The sequence below is a fragment of the Hyperolius riggenbachi genome, chromosome 4 (genome assembly GCF_040937935.1).
Source record: "Hyperolius riggenbachi isolate aHypRig1 chromosome 4, aHypRig1.pri, whole genome shotgun sequence".
Lineage (NCBI taxonomy): Eukaryota > Metazoa > Chordata > Amphibia > Anura > Hyperoliidae > Hyperolius > Hyperolius riggenbachi.
In genome coordinates, this window is record NC_090649.1 from 11,006,174 (window position 1) to 11,021,810 (window position 15,637).

The window sequence follows — 15,637 nt, forward strand, 5'->3', positions numbered from 1 at the left end:
ACCCTGAGAAGTGTAGGTGGTTTCTGTAGTGTAGTGGTTATCACGTTTGCCTAACACGCGAAAGGTCCCCAGTTCGAAACTGGGCAGAAACATGGCTTTTTCTCTGGTCTTCTTTCCTTTTCACGCAGGCTCCACTTATGCATGCATGAGTCTTTACCTGTCTGGCTTAATCATATTCATGAAAAGCTCTACTTTTCCTCTTTTGGGGCTCCAGGACAAGCAAGAAGTGTCTGGTTTCTGTAGTGTAGTGGTTATCATGTTTGCCTCACACGTGAAAGGTCCCCGGTTTGAAACCGGGCAGAAACAGTGTCTACCTTTAACTTTTTGCCATCCAAAGCACTCCTCCTTCCCTTGCTCCATACGCTTGCAAGCTGGCCCTCAATGTGACTGGCCAGTGTCTTTTCTTCACTCACTTTCTCAGGCAACTGCTAATAGCCTCTTTCAGACTGCCTCTCAGCCATCCCTACATGCATATCCATCTAAGAGAGATCTAAAACTCAACTTGCAAAACACCAAGCTTTGTCTCTTTTCCTTCTCCCTAGATACTGCACTATCTAGAAGTAGAACTGTCCTATCACCTGCTTTGTAAGTTTATATTGCCTGGAATTTGCCTTTGACTCCAACCTCCCTTGTCTTCTTCCTATCCAGCCCTTCTCCAAGTACTGCCACTTTGGTTGCCGTCGCATCATCTGCAAAGTTCAGGCTTTCCCAGTAGTTAAGACTTATGATATTTTGCTGCATGCCATGGTTGTCTTTCCCCTCCCCACCTTTCTATTCCCGAATGCCTTTTTTTTTACTCAAGCATACTCTATTGACCTAAGCCCAACATTTTAGATGTTGTTACCTCTCATAGCTACTTTATTGCTCCCTTTCTCATGTGGAAGGTTCTTTTGAGTATTAGTTCCCAATATGCCAGTTGTCTATGTTCCTATGCGAGCACTGCTTTCTTCTTGGTAGCAAAATTGCAATTAGTTTCCACCGGAGGTTTCTGTAGTGTAGTGGTTATCACGTTTGCTTTACACGCAAAAGGTCCCCAGCTCAAAACTGGGCAGAAACAGCGATGCTTTTTGTTCCATAAAGTGGTCTATTCCCCTCCTTTCTAAAGAAGATTTTTGGCCTCCAATGCTAGCTGCACCTTGACAAAACTCACATTAGTCTGCCTACTCCTCTTGATCCAGTTGTCTCCAAGCAAAAGAGCTGGAGTTAGTCCAAAGTAGCGTGTTAGCTTGATCAGGACAGATGTGGATCCTAGTTGTTGCGTGTGGTTAAAATGAGCTGCGTGTGGTTAAAATGAGCTGCACGTGGTTAAAACAAGCTTTGCTTGGGTAAAATGAGCCGCTTGTGGGTACACCCTGAGAAGTGTAGGTGGTTTCTGTAGTGTAGTGGTTATCACGTTCGCCTAACACGCGAAAGGTCCCCAGTTCGAAACTGGGCAGAAACATGGCTTTTTCTCTTGTCTTCTTTCCTTTTCACGCAGGCTCCACTTACGCATGCATGAGTCTTTACCTGTCTGGCTTAATCATATTCATGAAAAGCTCTACTTTTCCTCTTTCGGGGCTCCAGGACAAGCAAGCAGTGTCTGGTTTCTGTAGTGTAGTGGTTATCACGTTCGCCTCACACACGAAAGGTCCCCGGTTCGAAACTGGGCAGAAACAGTGTCTACCTTTAACTTTTTGCCATCCAAAGCACTCCTCCTTCCCTTGCTCCATACGCTTGCAAGCTGGCCCTCAATGTGACTGGCCAGTGTCTTTTCTTCACTCACTTTCTCAGGCAACTGCTAATAGCCTCTTTCAGACTGCCTCTCAGCCATCCCTACATGCATATCCATCTAAGAGAGATCTAAAACTCAACTTGCAAAACACCAAGCTTTGTCTCTTTTCCTTCTCCCTAGATACTGCACTATCTAGAAGTAGAACTGTCCTATCACCTGCTTTGTAAGTTTATATTGCCTGGAATTTGCCTTTGACTCCAACCTCCCTTGTCTTCTTCCTATCCAGCCCTTCTCCAAGTACTGCCACTTTGGTTGCCGTCGCATCATCTGCAAAGTTCAGGCTTTCCCAGTAGTTAAGACTTATGATATTTTGCTGCATGCCATGGTTGTCTTTCCCCTCCCCACCTTTCTATTCCCGAATGCCTTTTTTTTTACTCAAGCATACTCTATTGACCTAAGCCCAACATTTTAGATGTTGTTACCTCTCATAGCTACTTTATTGCTCCCTTTCTCATGTGGAAGGTTCTTTTGAGTATTAGTTCCCAATATGCCAGATGTCTATGTTCCTATGCGAGCACTGCTTTCTTCTTGGTAGCAAAATTGCAGTCAGTTACCACCGGAGGTTTCTGTAGTGTAGTGGTTATCACGTTTGCTTTACACGCAAAAGGTCCCCAGCTCGAAACTGGGCAGAAACAGCGATGCTTTTTGTTCCATAAAGTGGTCTATTCCCCTCCTTTCTAAAGAAGATTTTTGGCCTCCAATGCTAGCTGCACCTTGACAAAACTCACATTAGTCTGCCTACTCCTCTTGATCCAGTTGTCTCCAAGCAAAAGAGCTGGAGTTAGTCCAAAGTAGCGTGTTAGCTTGATCAGGACAGATGTGGATCCTAGTTGTTGCGTGTGGTTAAAATGAGCTGCGTGTGGTTAAAATGAGCTGCACGTGGTTAAAACAAGCTTTGCTTGGGTAAAATGAGCCACTTGTGGGTACACCCTGAGAAGTGTAGGTGGTTTCTGTAGTGTAGTGGTTATCACGTTTGCCTAACACGCGAAAGGTCCCCAGTTCGAAACTGGGCAGAAACATGGCTTTTTCTCTGGTCTTCTTTCCTTTTCACGCAGGCTCCACTTATGCATGCATGAGTCTTTACCTGTCTGGCTTAATCATATTCATGAAAAGCTCTACTTTTCCTCTTTTGGGGCTCCAGGACAAGCAAGAAGTGTCTGGTTTCTGTAGTGTAGTGGTTATCATGTTTGCCTCACACGTGAAAGGTCCCCGGTTCGAAACCGGGCAGAAACAGTGTCTACCTTTAACTTTTTGCCATCCAAAGCACTCCTCCTTCCCTTGCTCCATACGCTTGCAAGCTGGCCCTCAATGTGACTGGCCAGTGTCTTTTCTTCACTCACTTTCTCAGGCAACTGCTAATAGCCTCTTTCAGACTGCCTCTCAGCCATCCCTACATGCATATCCATCTAAGAGAGATCTAAAACTCAACTTGCAAAACACCAAGCTTTGTCTCTTTTCCTTCTCCCTAGATACTGCACTATCTAGAAGTAGAACTGTCCTATCACCTGCTTTGTAAGTTTATATTGCCTGGAATTTGCCTTTGACTCCAACCTCCCTTGTCTTCTTCCTATCCAGCCCTTCTCCAAGTACTGCCACTTTGGTTGCCGTCGCATCATCTGCAAAGTTCAGGCTTTCCCAGTAGTTAAGACTTATGATATTTTGCTGCATGCCATGGTTGTCTTTCCCCTCCCCACCTTTCTATTCCCGAATGCCTTTTTTTTTACTCAAGCATACTCTATTGACCTAAGCCCAACATTTTAGATGTTGTTACCTCTCATAGCTACTTTATTGCTCCCTTTCTCATGTGGAAGGTTCTTTTGAGTATTAGTTCCCAATATGCCAGATGTCTATGTTCCTATGCGAGCACTGCTTTCTTCTTGGTAGCAAAATTGCAGTCAGTTACCACCGGAGGTTTCTGTAGTGTAGTGGTTATCACGTTTGCTTTACACGCAAAAGGTCCCCAGCTCGAAACTGGGCAGAAACAGCGATGCTTTTTGTTCCATAAAGTGGTCTATTCCCCTCCTTTCTAAAGAAGATTTTTGGCCTCCAATGCTAGCTGCACCTTGACAAAACTCACATTAGTCTGCCTACTCCTCTTGATCCAGTTGTCTCCAAGCAAAAGAGCTGGAGTTAGTCCAAAGTAGCGTGTTAGCTTGATCAGGACAGATGTGGATCCTAGTTGTTGCGTGTGGTTAAAATGAGCTGCGTGTGGTTAAAATGAGCTGCACGTGGTTAAAACAAGCTTTGCTTGGGTAAAATGAGCCGCTTGTGGGTACACCCTGAGAAGTGTAGGTGGTTTCTGTAGTGTGGTGGTTATCACGTTCGCCTAACACACGAAAGGTCCCCAGTTCGAAACTGGGCAGAAACATGGCTTTTTCTCTGGTCTTCTTTCCTTTTCACGCAGGCTCCACTTACGCATGCATGAGTCTTTACCTGTCTGTCTTAATCATATTCATGAAAAGCTCTACTTTTCCTCTTTCAGGGCTCCAGGACAAGCAAGAAGTGTCTGGTTTCTGTAGTGTAGTGGTTATCATGTTCGCCTCACACGCGAAAGGTCCCCGGTTCGAAACCGGGCAGAAACAGTGTCTACCTTTAACTTTTTGCCATCCAAAGCACTCCTCCTTCCCTTGCTCCATACGCTTGCAAGCTGGCCCTCAATGTGACTGGCCAGTGTCTTTTCTTCACTCACTTTCTCAGGCAACTGCTAATAGCCTCTTTCAGACTGCCTCTCAGCCATCCCTACATGCATATCCATCTAAGAGAGATCTAAAACTCAACTTGCAAAACACGAAGCTTTGTCTCTTTTCTTTCTCCCTAGATACTGCACTATCTAGAAGTAGAACTGTCCTATCACCTGCTTTGTAAGTTTATATTGCCTGGAATTTGCCTTTGACTCCAACCTCCCTTGTCTTCTTCCTATCCAGCCCTTCTCCAAGTACTGCCACTTTGGTTGCCGTCGCATCATCTGCAAAGTTCAGGCTTTCCCAGTAGTTAAGACTTATGATATTTTGCTGCATGCCATGGTTGTCTTTCCCCTCCCCACCTTTCTATTCCCGAATGCCTTTTTTTTTACTCAAGCATACTCTATTGACCTAAGCCCAACATTTTAGATGTTGTTACCTCTCATAGCTACTTTATTGCTCCCTTTCTCATGTGGAAGGTTCTTTTGAGTATTAGTTCCCAATATGCCAGTTGTCTATGTTCCTATGCGAGCACTGCTTTCTTCTTGGTAGCAAAATTGCAATCAGTTTCCACCGGAGGTTTCTGTAGTGTAGTGGTAATCACGTTTGCTTTACACGCAAAAGGTCCCCAGCTCGAAACTGGGCAGAAACAGCGATGCTTTTTGTTCCATAAAGTGGTCTATTCCCCTCCTTTCTAAAGAAGATTTTTGGCCTCCAATGCTAGCTGCACCTTGACAAAACTCACATTAGTCTGCCTACTCCTCTTGATCCAGTTGTCTCCAAGCAAAAGAGCTGGAGTTAGTCCAAAGTAGCGTGTTAGCTTGATCAGGACAGATGTGGATCCTAGTTGTTGCGTGTGGTTAAAATGAGCTGCATGTGGTTAAAATGAGCTGCACGTGGTTAAAACAAGCTTTGCTTGGGTAAAATGAGCCGCTTGTGGGTACACCCTGAGAAGTGTAGGTGCATTCTGTAGTGTAGTGGTTATCACGTTCGCCTAACACACGAAAGGTCCCCAGTTCGAAACTGGGCAGAAACATGGCTTTTTCTCTGGTCTTCTTTCCTTTTCACGCAGGCTCCACTTACGCATGCATGAGTCTTTACCTGTCTGGCTTAATCATATTCATGAAAAGCTCTACTTTTCCTCTTTCGGGGCTCCAGGACAAGCAAGAAGTGTCTGGTTTCTGTAGTGTAGTGGTTATCATGTTTGCCTCATACGTGAAAGGTCCCCGGCTTGAAACCGGGCAGAAACAGTGACTACCTTTAACTTTTTGCCATCCAAAGCACTCCTCCTTCCCTTGCTCCATACGCTTGCAAGCTGGCCCTCAATGTGACTGGCCAGTGTCTTTTCTTCACTCACTTTCTCAGGCAACTGCTAATAGCCTCTTTCAGACTGCCTCTCAGCCATCCCTACATGCATATCCATCTAAGAGAGATCTAAAACTCAACTTGCAAAACACCAAGCTTTGTCTCTTTTCCTTCTCCCTAGATACTGCACTATCTAGAAGTAGAACTGTCCTACCACCTGCTTTGTAAGTTTATATTGCCTGGAATTTGCCTTTGACTCCAACCTCCCTTGTCTTCTTCCTATCCAGCCCTTCTCCAAGTACTGCCACTTTGGTTGCCGTCGCATCATCTGCAAAGTTCAGGCTTTCCCAGTAGTTAAGACTTATGATATTTTGCTGCATGCCATGGTTGTCTTTCCCCTCCCCACCTTTCTATTCCCGAATGCCTTTTTTTTTACTCAAGCATACTCTATTGACCTAAGCCCAACATTTTAGATGTTGTTACCTCTCATAGCTACTTTATTGCTCCCTTTCTCATGTGGAAGGTTCTTTTGAGTATTAGTTCCCAATATGCCAGTTGTCTATGTTCCTATGCGAGCACTGCTTTCTTCTTGGTAGCAAAATTGCAATGAGTTTCCACCGGAGGTTTCTGTAGTGTAGTGGTTATCACGTTTGCTTTACACGCAAAAGGTCCCCAGCTCGAAACTGGGCAGAAACAGCGATGCTTTTTGTTCCATAAAGTGGTCTATTCCCCTCCTTTCTAAAGAAGATTTTTGGCCTCCAATGCTAGCTGCACCTTGACAAAACTCACATTAGTCTGCCTACTCCTCTTGATCCAGTTGTCTCCAAGCAAAAGAGCTGGAGTTAGTCCAAAGTAGCGTGTTAGCTTGATCAGGACAGATGTGGATTCTAGTTGTTGCGTGTGGTTAAAATGAGCTGCATGTGGTTAAAATGAGCTGCACGTGGTTAAAACAAGCTTTGCTTGGGTAAAATGAGCCGCTTGTGGGTACACCCTGAGAAGTGTAGGTGGTTTCTGTAGTGTGGTGGTTATCACGTTCGCCTAACACACGAAAGGTCCCCAGTTCGAAACTGGGCAGAAACATGGCTATTTCTCTGGTCTTCTTTCCTTTTCACGCAGGCTCCACTTACGCATGCATGAGTCTTTACCTGTCTGTCTTAATCATATTCATGAAAAGCTCTACTTTTCCTCTTTCAGGGCTCCAGGACAAGCAAGAAGTGTCTGGTTTCTGTAGTGTAGTGGTTATCATGTTCGCCTCACACGCGAAAGGTCCCCGGTTCGAAACCGGGCAGAAACAGTGTCTACCTTTAACTTTTTGCCATCCAAAGCACTCCTCCTTCCCTTGCTCCATACGCTTGCAAGCTGGCCCTCAATGTGACTGGCCAGTGTCTTTTCTTCACTCACTTTCTCAGGCAACTGCTAATAGCCTCTTTCAGACTGCCTCTCAGCCATCCCTACATGCATATCCATCTAAGAGAGATCTAAAACTCAACTTGCAAAACACGAAGCTTTGTCTCTTTTCTTTCTCCCTAGATACTGCACTATCTAGAAGTAGAACTGTCCTATCACCTGCTTTGTAAGTTTATATTGCCTGGAATTTGCCTTTGACTCCAACCTCCCTTGTCTTCTTCCTATCCAGCCCTTCTCCAAGTACTGCCACTTTGGTTGCCGTCGCATCATCTGCAAAGTTCAGGCTTTCCCAGTAGTTAAGACTTATGATATTTTGCTGCATGCCATGGTTGTCTTTCCCCTCCCCACCTTTCTATTCCCGAATGCCTTTTTTTTTACTCAAGCATACTCTATTGACCTAAGCCCAACATTTTAGATGTTGTTACCTCTCATAGCTACTTTATTGCTCCCTTTCTCATGTGGAAGGTTCTTTTGAGTATTAGTTCCCAATATGCCAGTTGTCTATGTTCCTATGCGAGCACTGCTTTCTTCTTGGTAGCAAAATTGCAATCAGTTTCCACCAGAGGTTTCTGTAGTGTAGTGGTAATCACGTTTGCTTTACACGCAAAAGGTCCCCAGCTCGAAACTGGGCAGAAACAGCGATGCTTTTTGTTCCATAAAGTGGTCTATTCCCCTCCTTTCTAAAGAAGATTTTTGGCCTCCAATGCTAGCTGCACCTTGACAAAACTCACATTAGTCTGCCTACTCCTCTTGATCCAGTTGTCTCCAAGCAAAAGAGCTGGAGTTAGTCCAAAGTAGCGTGTTAGCTTGATCAGGACAGATGTGGATCCTAGTTGTTGCGTGTGGTTAAAATGAGCTGCATGTGGTTAAAATGAGCTGCACGTGGTTAAAACAAGCTTTGCTTGGGTAAAATGAGCCGCTTGTGGGTACACCCTGAGAAGTGTAGGTGCATTCTGTAGTGTAGTGGTTATCAAGTTCGCCTAACACACGAAAGGTCCCCAGTTCGAAACTGGGCAGAAACATGGCTTTTTCTCTGGTCTTCTTTCCTTTTCACGCAGGCTCCACTTACGCATGCATGAGTCTTTACCTGTCTGGCTTAATCATATTCATGAAAAGCTCTACTTTTCCTCTTTCGGGGCTCCAGGACAAGCAAGAAGTGTCTGGTTTCTGTAGTGTAGTGGTTATCATGTTTGCCTCATACGTAAAAGGTCCCCGGCTTGAAACCGGGCAGAAACAGTGACTACCTTTAACTTTTTGCCATCCAAAGCACTCCTCCTTCCCTTGCTCCATACGCTTGCAAGCTGGCCCTCAATGTGACTGGCCAGTGTCTTTTCTTCACTCACTTTCTCAGGCAACTGCTAATAGCCTCTTTCAGACTGCCTCTCAGCCATCCCTACATGCATATCCATCTAAGAGAGATCTAAAACTCAACTTGCAAAACACCAAGCTTTGTCTCTTTTCCTTCTCCCTAGATACTGCACTATCTAGAAGTAGAACTGTCCTACCACCTGCTTTGTAAGTTTATATTGCCTGGAATTTGCCTTTGACTCCAACCTCCCTTGTCTTCTTCCTATCCAGCCCTTCTCCAAGTACTGCCACTTTGGTTGCCGTCGCATCATCTGCAAAGTTCAGGCTTTCCCAGTAGTTAAGACTTATGATATTTTGCTGCATGCCATGGTTGTCTTTCCCCTCCCCACCTTTCTATTCCCGAATGCCTTTTTTTTTACTCAAGCATACTCTATTGACCTAAGCCCAACATTTTAGATGTTGTTACCTCTCATAGCTACTTTATTGCTCCCTTTCTCATGTGGAAGGTTCTTTTGAGTATTAGTTCCCAATATGCCAGTTGTCTATGTTCCTATGCGAGCACTGCTTTCTTCTTGGTAGCAAAATTGCAATGAGTTTCCACCGGAGGTTTCTGTAGTGTAGTGGTTATCACGTTTGCTTTACACGCAAAAGGTCCCCAGCTCGAAACTGGGCAGAAACAGCGATGCTTTTTGTTCCATAAAGTGGTCTATTCCCCTCCTTTCTAAAGAAGATTTTTGGCCTCCAATGCTAGCTGCACCTTGACAAAACTCACATTAGTCTGCCTACTCCTCTTGATCCAGTTGTCTCCAAGCAAAAGAGCTGGAGTTAGTCCAAAGTAGCGTGTTAGCTTGATCAGGACAGATGTGGATCCTAGTTGTTGCGTGTGGTTAAAATGAGCTGCGTGTGGTTAAAATGAGCTGCACGTGGTTAAAACAAGCTTTGCTTGGGTAAAATGAGCCACTTGTGGGTACACCCTGAGAAGTGTAGGTGGTTTCTGTAGTGTAGTGGTTATCACGTTCGCCTAACACGCGAAAGGTCCCCAGTTCGAAACTGGGCAGAAACATGGCTTTTTCTCTGGTCTTCTTTCCTTTTCACGCAGGCTCCACTTACGCATGCATGAGTCTTTACCTGTCTGGCTTAATCATATTCATGAAAAGCTCTACTTTTCCTCTTTCGGGGCTCCAGGACAAGCAAGAAGTGTCTGGTTTCTGTAGTGTAGTGGTTATCATGTTTGCCTCACACGTGAAAGGTCCCCGGTTCAAAACCGGGCAGAAACAGTGTCTACCTTTAACTTTTTGCCATCCAAAGCACTCCTCCTTCCCTTGCTCCATACGCTTGCAAGCTGGCCCTCAATGTGACTGGCCAGTGTCTTTTCTTCACTCACTTTCTCAGGCAACTGCTAATAGCCTCTTTCAGACTGCCTCTCAGCCATCCCTACATGCATATCCATCTAAGAGAGATCTAAAACTCAACTTGCAAAACACCAAGCTTTGTCTCTTTTCCTTCTCCCTAGATACTGCACTATCTAGAAGTAGAACTGTCCTATCACCTGCTTTGTAAGTTTATATTGCCTGGAATTTGCCTTTGACTCCAACCTCCCTTGTCTTCTTCCTATCCAGCCCTTCTCCAAGTACTGCCACTTTGGTTGCCGTCGCATCATCTGCAAAGTTCAGGCTTTCCCAGTAGTTAAGACTTATGATATTTTGCTGCATGCCATGGTTGTCTTTCCCCTCCCCACCTTTCTATTCCCGAATGCCTTTTTTTTTACTCAAGCATACTCTATTGACCTAAGCCCAACATTTTAAATGTTGTTACCTCTCATAGCTACTTTATTGCTCCCTTTCTCATGTGGAAGGTTCTTTTGAGTATTAGTTCCAAATATGCCAGTTGTCTATGTTCCTATGCGAGCACTGCTTTCTTCTTGGTAGCAAAATTGCAATCAGTTACCACCGGAGGTTTCTGTAGTGTAGTGGTTATCACGTTTGCTTTACACGCAAAAGGTCCCCAGCTCGAAACTGGGCAGAAACAGCGATGCTTTTTGTTCCATAAAGTGGTCTATTCCCCTCCTTTCTAAAGAAGATTTTTGGCCTCCAATGCTAGCTGCACCTTGACAAAACTCACATTAGTCTGCCTACTCCTCTTGATCCAGTTGTCTCCAAGCAAAAGAGCTGGAGTTAGTCCAAAGTAGCGTGTTAGCTTGATCAGGACAGATGTGGATCCTAGTTGTTGCGTGTGGTTAAAATGAGCTGCGTGTGGTCAAAATGAGCTGCACGTGGTTAAAACAAGCTTTGCTTGGGTAAAATGAGCCACTTGTGGGTACACCCTGAGAAGTGTAGGTGGTTTCTGTAGTGTAGTGGTTATCACGTTCGCCTAACACGCGAAAGGTCCCCAGTTCGAAACTGGGCAGAAACATGGCTTTTTCTCTGGTCTTCTTTCCTTTTCACGCAGGCTCCACTTACGCATGCATGAGTCTTTACCTGTCTGGCTTAATCATATTCATGAAAAGCTTTACTTTTCCTCTTTCGGGGCTCCAGGACAAGCAAGAAGTGTCTGGTTTCTGTAGTGTAGTGGTTATCATGTTTGCCTCACACGCGAAAGGTCCCCGGTTAGAAACCGGGCAGAAACAGTGTCTACCTTCAACTTTTTGCCATCCAAAGCACTCCTCCTTCCCTTGCTCCATACGCTTGCAAGCTGGCCCTCAATGTGACTGGCCAGTGTCTTTTCTTCACTCACTTTCTCAGGCAACTGCTAATAGCCTCTTTCAGACTGCCTCTCAGCCATCCCTACATGCATATCCATCTAAGAGAGATCTAAAACTCAACTTGCAAAACACCAAGCTTTGTCTCTTTTCCTTCTCCCTAGATACTGCACTATCTAGAAGTAGAACTGTCCTATCACCTGCTTTGTAAGTTTATATTGCCTGGAATTTGCCTTTGACTCCAACCTCCCTTGTCTTCTTCCTATCCAGCCCTTCTCCAAGTACTGCCACTTTGGTTGCCGTCGCATCATCTGCAAAGTTCAGGCTTTCCCAGTAGTTAAGACTTATGATATTTTGCTGCATGCCATGGTTGTCTTTCCCCTCCCCACCTTTCTATTCCCGAATGCCTTTTTTTTTTACTCAAGCATACTCTATTGACCTAAGCCCAACATTTTAGATGTTGTTACCTCTCATAGCTACTTTATTGCTCCCTTTCTCATGTGGAAGGTTCTTTTGAGTATTAGTTCCCAATATGCCAGTTGTCTATGTTCCTATGCGAGCACTGCTTTCTTCTTGGTAGCAAAATTGCAATTAGTTTCCACCGGAGGTTTCTGTAGTGTAGTGGTTATCATGTTTGCTTTACACGCAAAAGGTCCCCAGCTCGAAACTGGGCAGAAACAGTGATGCTTTTTGTTCCATAAAGTGGTCTATTCCCCTCCTTTCTAAAGAAGATTTTTGGCCTCCAATGCTAGCTGCACCTTGACAAAACTCACATTAGTCTGCCTACTCCTCTTGATCCAGTTGTCTCCAAGCAAAAGAGCTGGAGTTAGTCCAAAGTAGCGTGTTAGCTTGATCAGGACAGATGTGGATCCTAGTTGTTGCGTGTGGTTAAAATGAGCTGCGTGTGGTTAAAATGAGCTGCACGTGGTTAAAACAAGCTTTGCTTGGGTAAAATGAGCCACTTGTGGGTACACCCTGAGAAGTGTAGGTGGTTTCTGTAGTGTAGTGGTTATCACGTTCGCCTAACACGCGAAAGGTCCCCAGTTCGAAACTGGGCAGAAACATGGCTTTTTCTCTGGTCTTCTTTCCTTTTCACGCAGGCTCCACTTACGCATGCATGAGTCTTTACCTGTCTGGCTTAATCATATTCATGAAAAGCTCTACTTTTCCTCTTTCGGGGCTCCAGGACAAGCAAGAAGTGTCTGGTTTCTGTAGTGTAGTGGTTATCATGTTTGCCTCACACGCGAAAGGTCCCCGGTTCGAAACCGGGCAGAAACAGTGTCTACCTTTAACTTTTTGCCATCCAAAGCACTCCTCCTTCCCTTGCTCCATACGCTTGCAAGCTGGCCCTCAATGTGACTGGCCAGTGTCTTTTCTTCACTCACTTTCTCAGGCAACTGCTAATAGCCTCTTTCAGACTGCCTCTCAGCCATCCCTACATGCATATCCATCTAAGAGAGATCTAAAACTCAACTTGCAAAACACCAAGCTTTGTCTCTTTTCCTTCTCCCTAGATACTGCACTATCTAGAAGTAGAACTGTCCTATCACCTGCTTTGTAAGTTTATATTGCCTGGAATTTGCCTTTGACTCCAACCTCCCTTGTCTTCTTCCTATCCAGCCCTTCTCCAAGTACTGCCACTTTGGTTGCCGTCGCATCATCTGCAAAGTTCAGGCTTTCCCAGTAGTTAAGACTTATGATATTTTGCTGCATGCCATGGTTGTCTTTCCCCTCCCCACCTTTCTATTCCCGAATGCCTTTTTTTTTACTCAAGCATACTCTATTGACCTAAGCCCAACATTTTAGATGTTGTTACCTCTCATAGCTACTTTATTGCTCCCTTTCTCATGTGGAAGGTTCTTTTGAGTATTAGTTCCCAATATGCCAGTTGTCTATGTTCCTATGCGAGCACTGCTTTCTTCTTGGTAGCAAAATTGCAATCAGTTACCACCGGAGGTTTCTGTAGTGTAGTGGTTATCACGTTTGCTTTACACGCAAAAGGTCCCCAGCTCGAAACTGGGCAGAAACAGCGATGCTTTTTGTTCCATAAAGTGGTCTATTCCCCTCCTTTCTAAAGAAGATTTTTGGCCTCCAATGCTAGCTGCACCTTGACAAAACTCACATTAGTCTGCCTACTCCTCTTGATCCAGTTGTCTCCAAGCAAAAGAGCTGGAGTTAGTCCAAAGTAGCGTGTTAGCTTGATCAGGACAGATGTGGATCCTAGTTGTTGCGTGTGGTTAAAATGAGCTGCATGTGGTTAAAATGAGCTGCACGTGGTTAAAACAAGCTTTGCTTGGGTAAAATGAGCCACTTGTGGGTGCACCCTGAGAAGTGTAGGTGCATTCTGTAGTGTAGTGGTTATCACGTTCGCCTAACACACGAAAGGTCCCCAGTTCGAAACTGGGCAGAAACATGGCTTTTTCTCTGGTCTTCTTTCCTTTTCACGCAGGCTCCACTTACGCATGCATGAGTCTTTACCTGTCTGGCTTAATCATATTCATGAAAAGCTCTACTTTTCCTCTTTCGGGGCTCCAGGACAAGCAAGAAGTGTCTGGTTTCTGTAGTGTAGTGGTTATCATGTTTGCCTCACATGCGAAAGGTCCCCGGTTCGAAACTGGGCAGAAACAGTGTCTACCTTTAACTTTTTGCCATCCAAAGCACTCCTCCTTCCCTTGCTCCATACGCTTGCAAGCTGGCCCTCAATGTGACTGGCCAGTGTCTTTTCTTCACTCACTTTCTCAGGCAACTGCTAATAGCCTCTTTCAGACTGCCTCTCAGCCATCCCTACATGCATATCCATCTAAGAGAGATCTAAAACTCAACTTGCAAAACACCAAGCTTTGTCTCTTTTCCTTCTCCCTAGATACTGCACTATCTAGAAGTAGAACTGTCCTACCACCTGCTTTGTAAGTTTATATTGCCTGGAATTTGCCTTTGACTCCAACCTCCCTTGTCTTCTTCCTATCCAGCCCTTCTCCAAGTACTGCCACTTTGGTTGCCGTCGCATCATCTGCAAAGTTCAGGCTTTCCCAGTAGTTAAGACTTATGATATTTTGCTGCATGCCATGGTTGTCTTTCCCCTCCCCACCTTTCTATTCCCGAATGCCTTTTTTTTTACTCAAGCATACTCTATTGACCTAAGCCCAACATTTTAGATGTTGTTACCTCTCATAGCTACTTTATTGCTCCCTTTCTCATGTGGAAGGTTCTTTTGAGTATTAGTTCCCAATATGCCAGTTGTCTATGTTCCTATGCGAGCACTGCTTTCTTCTTGGTAGCAAAATTGCAATGAGTTTCCACCGGAGGTTTCTGTAGTGTAGTGGTTATCACGTTTGCTTTACACGCAAAAGGTCCCCAGCTCGAAACTGGGCAGAAACAGCGATGCTTTTTGTTCCATAAAGTGGTCTATTCCCCTCCTTTCTAAAGAAGATTTTTGGCCTCCAATGCTAGCTGCACCTTGACAAAACTCACATTAGTCTGCCTACTCCTCTTGATCCAGTTGTCTCCAAGCAAAAAAGCTGGAGTTAGTCCAAAGTAGCGTGTTAGCTTGATCAGGACAGATGTGGATCCTAGTTGTTGCGTGTGGTTAAAATGAGCTGCGTGTGGTTAAAATGAGCTGCGTGTGGTTAAAATGAGCTGCACGTGGTTAAAACAAGCTTTGCTTGGGTAAAATGAGCCACTTGTGGGTACACCCTGAGAAGTGTAGGTGGTTTCTGTAGTGTAGTGGTTATCACGTTCGCCTAACACGCGAAAGGTCCCCAGTTCGAAACTGGGCAGAAACATGGCTTTTTCTCTGGTCTTCTTTCCTTTTCACGCAGGCTCCACTTACGCATGCATGAGTCTTTACCTGTCTGGCTTATTCATATTCATGAAAAGCTCTACTTTTCCTCTTTCGGGGCTCCAGGACAAGCAAGAAGTGTCTGGTTTATGTAGTGTAGTGGTTATCATGTTTGCCTCACACGTGAAAGGTCCCTGGTTCGAAACCGGGCAGAAACAGTGACTACCTTTAACTTTTTGCCATCCAAAGCACTCCTCCTTCCCTTGCTCCATACGCTTGCAAGCTGGCCCTCAATGTGACTGGCCAGTGTCTTTTCTTCACTCACTTTCTCAGGCAACTGCTAATAGCCTCTTTCAGACTGCCTCTCAGCCATCCCTACATGCATATCCATCTAAGAGAGATCTAAAACTCAACTTGCAAAACACCAAGCTTTGTCTCTTTTCCTTCTCCCTAGATACTGCACTATCTAGAAGTAGAACTGTCCTATCACCTGCTTTGTAAGTTTATATTGCCTGGAATTTGCCTTTGACTCCAACCTCCCTTGTCTTCTTCCTATCCAGCCCTTCTCCAAGTACTGCCACTTTGGTTGCCGTCGCATCATCTGCAAAGTTCAGGCTTTCCCAGTAGTTAAGACTTATGATATTTTGCTGCATGCCATGGTTGTCTTTCCCCTCCCCACCTTTCTATTC

At 44.9% G+C, this 15,637-nt stretch overlaps 32 non-coding genes across 32 annotated transcripts; all 32 read left to right on the forward strand.

The window, feature by feature from the left end:
- Positions 1 to 19: 19 nt before the first annotated feature.
- On the forward strand, positions 20 to 92 carry TRNAV-AAC (transfer RNA valine (anticodon AAC)). The gene has a single exon. It is a non-coding gene; the product is annotated as a tRNA-Val (tRNA).
- A 141-nt stretch (positions 93 to 233) lies between these two features.
- TRNAV-CAC (transfer RNA valine (anticodon CAC)) lies at positions 234 to 306 on the forward strand. Its single transcript has one exon. It is a non-coding gene; the product is annotated as a tRNA-Val (tRNA).
- A 678-nt stretch (positions 307 to 984) lies between these two features.
- Positions 985 to 1,057, forward strand: TRNAV-UAC (transfer RNA valine (anticodon UAC)). The gene has a single exon. It is a non-coding gene; the product is annotated as a tRNA-Val (tRNA).
- Positions 1,058 to 1,368: 311 nt separating this feature from the next.
- Positions 1,369 to 1,441, forward strand: TRNAV-AAC (transfer RNA valine (anticodon AAC)). The gene has a single exon. It is a non-coding gene; the product is annotated as a tRNA-Val (tRNA).
- A 141-nt stretch (positions 1,442 to 1,582) lies between these two features.
- On the forward strand, positions 1,583 to 1,655 carry TRNAV-CAC (transfer RNA valine (anticodon CAC)). The gene has a single exon. It is a non-coding gene; the product is annotated as a tRNA-Val (tRNA).
- A 678-nt stretch (positions 1,656 to 2,333) lies between these two features.
- On the forward strand, positions 2,334 to 2,406 carry TRNAV-UAC (transfer RNA valine (anticodon UAC)). The gene has a single exon. It is a non-coding gene; the product is annotated as a tRNA-Val (tRNA).
- A 311-nt stretch (positions 2,407 to 2,717) lies between these two features.
- TRNAV-AAC (transfer RNA valine (anticodon AAC)) lies at positions 2,718 to 2,790 on the forward strand. The gene has a single exon. It is a non-coding gene; the product is annotated as a tRNA-Val (tRNA).
- Positions 2,791 to 2,931: 141 nt separating this feature from the next.
- TRNAV-CAC (transfer RNA valine (anticodon CAC)) lies at positions 2,932 to 3,004 on the forward strand. Its single transcript has one exon. It is a non-coding gene; the product is annotated as a tRNA-Val (tRNA).
- Positions 3,005 to 3,682: 678 nt separating this feature from the next.
- Positions 3,683 to 3,755, forward strand: TRNAV-UAC (transfer RNA valine (anticodon UAC)). The gene has a single exon. It is a non-coding gene; the product is annotated as a tRNA-Val (tRNA).
- Positions 3,756 to 4,066: 311 nt separating this feature from the next.
- On the forward strand, positions 4,067 to 4,139 carry TRNAV-AAC (transfer RNA valine (anticodon AAC)). Its single transcript has one exon. It is a non-coding gene; the product is annotated as a tRNA-Val (tRNA).
- A 141-nt stretch (positions 4,140 to 4,280) lies between these two features.
- On the forward strand, positions 4,281 to 4,353 carry TRNAV-CAC (transfer RNA valine (anticodon CAC)). Its single transcript has one exon. It is a non-coding gene; the product is annotated as a tRNA-Val (tRNA).
- A 678-nt stretch (positions 4,354 to 5,031) lies between these two features.
- Positions 5,032 to 5,104, forward strand: TRNAV-UAC (transfer RNA valine (anticodon UAC)). Its single transcript has one exon. It is a non-coding gene; the product is annotated as a tRNA-Val (tRNA).
- A 310-nt stretch (positions 5,105 to 5,414) lies between these two features.
- Positions 5,415 to 5,488, forward strand: TRNAV-AAC (transfer RNA valine (anticodon AAC)). The gene has a single exon. It is a non-coding gene; the product is annotated as a tRNA-Val (tRNA).
- An 892-nt stretch (positions 5,489 to 6,380) lies between these two features.
- TRNAV-UAC (transfer RNA valine (anticodon UAC)) lies at positions 6,381 to 6,453 on the forward strand. The gene has a single exon. It is a non-coding gene; the product is annotated as a tRNA-Val (tRNA).
- Positions 6,454 to 6,764: 311 nt separating this feature from the next.
- Positions 6,765 to 6,837, forward strand: TRNAV-AAC (transfer RNA valine (anticodon AAC)). Its single transcript has one exon. It is a non-coding gene; the product is annotated as a tRNA-Val (tRNA).
- A 141-nt stretch (positions 6,838 to 6,978) lies between these two features.
- TRNAV-CAC (transfer RNA valine (anticodon CAC)) lies at positions 6,979 to 7,051 on the forward strand. Its single transcript has one exon. It is a non-coding gene; the product is annotated as a tRNA-Val (tRNA).
- A 678-nt stretch (positions 7,052 to 7,729) lies between these two features.
- Positions 7,730 to 7,802, forward strand: TRNAV-UAC (transfer RNA valine (anticodon UAC)). Its single transcript has one exon. It is a non-coding gene; the product is annotated as a tRNA-Val (tRNA).
- A 1,276-nt stretch (positions 7,803 to 9,078) lies between these two features.
- Positions 9,079 to 9,151, forward strand: TRNAV-UAC (transfer RNA valine (anticodon UAC)). The gene has a single exon. It is a non-coding gene; the product is annotated as a tRNA-Val (tRNA).
- Positions 9,152 to 9,462: 311 nt separating this feature from the next.
- TRNAV-AAC (transfer RNA valine (anticodon AAC)) lies at positions 9,463 to 9,535 on the forward strand. Its single transcript has one exon. It is a non-coding gene; the product is annotated as a tRNA-Val (tRNA).
- Positions 9,536 to 9,676: 141 nt separating this feature from the next.
- On the forward strand, positions 9,677 to 9,749 carry TRNAV-CAC (transfer RNA valine (anticodon CAC)). Its single transcript has one exon. It is a non-coding gene; the product is annotated as a tRNA-Val (tRNA).
- Positions 9,750 to 10,427: 678 nt separating this feature from the next.
- Positions 10,428 to 10,500, forward strand: TRNAV-UAC (transfer RNA valine (anticodon UAC)). Its single transcript has one exon. It is a non-coding gene; the product is annotated as a tRNA-Val (tRNA).
- Positions 10,501 to 10,811: 311 nt separating this feature from the next.
- Positions 10,812 to 10,884, forward strand: TRNAV-AAC (transfer RNA valine (anticodon AAC)). Its single transcript has one exon. It is a non-coding gene; the product is annotated as a tRNA-Val (tRNA).
- A 141-nt stretch (positions 10,885 to 11,025) lies between these two features.
- On the forward strand, positions 11,026 to 11,098 carry TRNAV-CAC (transfer RNA valine (anticodon CAC)). The gene has a single exon. It is a non-coding gene; the product is annotated as a tRNA-Val (tRNA).
- A 679-nt stretch (positions 11,099 to 11,777) lies between these two features.
- On the forward strand, positions 11,778 to 11,850 carry TRNAV-UAC (transfer RNA valine (anticodon UAC)). The gene has a single exon. It is a non-coding gene; the product is annotated as a tRNA-Val (tRNA).
- Positions 11,851 to 12,161: 311 nt separating this feature from the next.
- On the forward strand, positions 12,162 to 12,234 carry TRNAV-AAC (transfer RNA valine (anticodon AAC)). Its single transcript has one exon. It is a non-coding gene; the product is annotated as a tRNA-Val (tRNA).
- Positions 12,235 to 12,375: 141 nt separating this feature from the next.
- Positions 12,376 to 12,448, forward strand: TRNAV-CAC (transfer RNA valine (anticodon CAC)). The gene has a single exon. It is a non-coding gene; the product is annotated as a tRNA-Val (tRNA).
- Positions 12,449 to 13,126: 678 nt separating this feature from the next.
- Positions 13,127 to 13,199, forward strand: TRNAV-UAC (transfer RNA valine (anticodon UAC)). The gene has a single exon. It is a non-coding gene; the product is annotated as a tRNA-Val (tRNA).
- Positions 13,200 to 13,509: 310 nt separating this feature from the next.
- On the forward strand, positions 13,510 to 13,583 carry TRNAV-AAC (transfer RNA valine (anticodon AAC)). Its single transcript has one exon. It is a non-coding gene; the product is annotated as a tRNA-Val (tRNA).
- Positions 13,584 to 13,724: 141 nt separating this feature from the next.
- Positions 13,725 to 13,797, forward strand: TRNAV-CAC (transfer RNA valine (anticodon CAC)). The gene has a single exon. It is a non-coding gene; the product is annotated as a tRNA-Val (tRNA).
- A 678-nt stretch (positions 13,798 to 14,475) lies between these two features.
- Positions 14,476 to 14,548, forward strand: TRNAV-UAC (transfer RNA valine (anticodon UAC)). The gene has a single exon. It is a non-coding gene; the product is annotated as a tRNA-Val (tRNA).
- Positions 14,549 to 14,879: 331 nt separating this feature from the next.
- On the forward strand, positions 14,880 to 14,952 carry TRNAV-AAC (transfer RNA valine (anticodon AAC)). Its single transcript has one exon. It is a non-coding gene; the product is annotated as a tRNA-Val (tRNA).
- Positions 14,953 to 15,093: 141 nt separating this feature from the next.
- Positions 15,094 to 15,166, forward strand: TRNAV-CAC (transfer RNA valine (anticodon CAC)). The gene has a single exon. It is a non-coding gene; the product is annotated as a tRNA-Val (tRNA).
- The last annotated feature ends 471 nt before the right edge of the window (positions 15,167 to 15,637 follow it).